Source organism: Eimeria acervulina, genomic scaffold (assembly GCF_000499425.1).
Source record: "Eimeria acervulina Houghton genomic scaffold, Eah_scaff136, whole genome shotgun sequence".
NCBI classification, from domain to species: domain Eukaryota; phylum Apicomplexa; class Conoidasida; order Eucoccidiorida; family Eimeriidae; genus Eimeria; species Eimeria acervulina.
Window position 1 is genome coordinate 50,084 of NW_013550270.1, and position 566 is coordinate 50,649.

Genomic DNA, 566 nt, shown 5'->3' on the forward strand with positions numbered 1-566 from the left:
GACCCTAAACCCTAAACGTGCACACTGGGGCCCCCGGACGGCGTCATCGAGGGCCCCTAAGTAAACCCTTTCTCTCTTTTCTGCTGCATGCAAGACACCAAAGGGGGGCCCCTAAAGCAGCAAATAAGCGAGAAGAGAGGGGCCCCCGGCAGAAGACAACAAAGAGGCCCCCACGCACCTCCAGTGCCCGATGCTTCAGCTGCAGTATCTCCAGCTGCATGCACACAAAGCCCCACAAGTTTCTAAACCCTAGACCCTAGACCCTAAACCCTAAACGTGCACACTGGGGCCCCCGGACGGCGTCATCGAGGGCCCCTAAGTAAACCCTTTCTCTCTTTTCTGCTGCATGCAAGACACCAAAGGGGGGCCCCTAAAGCAGCAAATAAGCGAGAAGAGAGGGGCCCCCGGCAGAAGACAACAAAGAGGCCCCCACGCACCTCCAGTGCCCGATGCTTCAGCTGCAGTATCTCCAGCTGCATGCACACAAAGCCCCACAAGTTTGCTGCGGCCTCACCCTCGTTTGGGGGCCCCCAGGCTCTTCGCTGCAGCACAGGGGGCCCCTAATA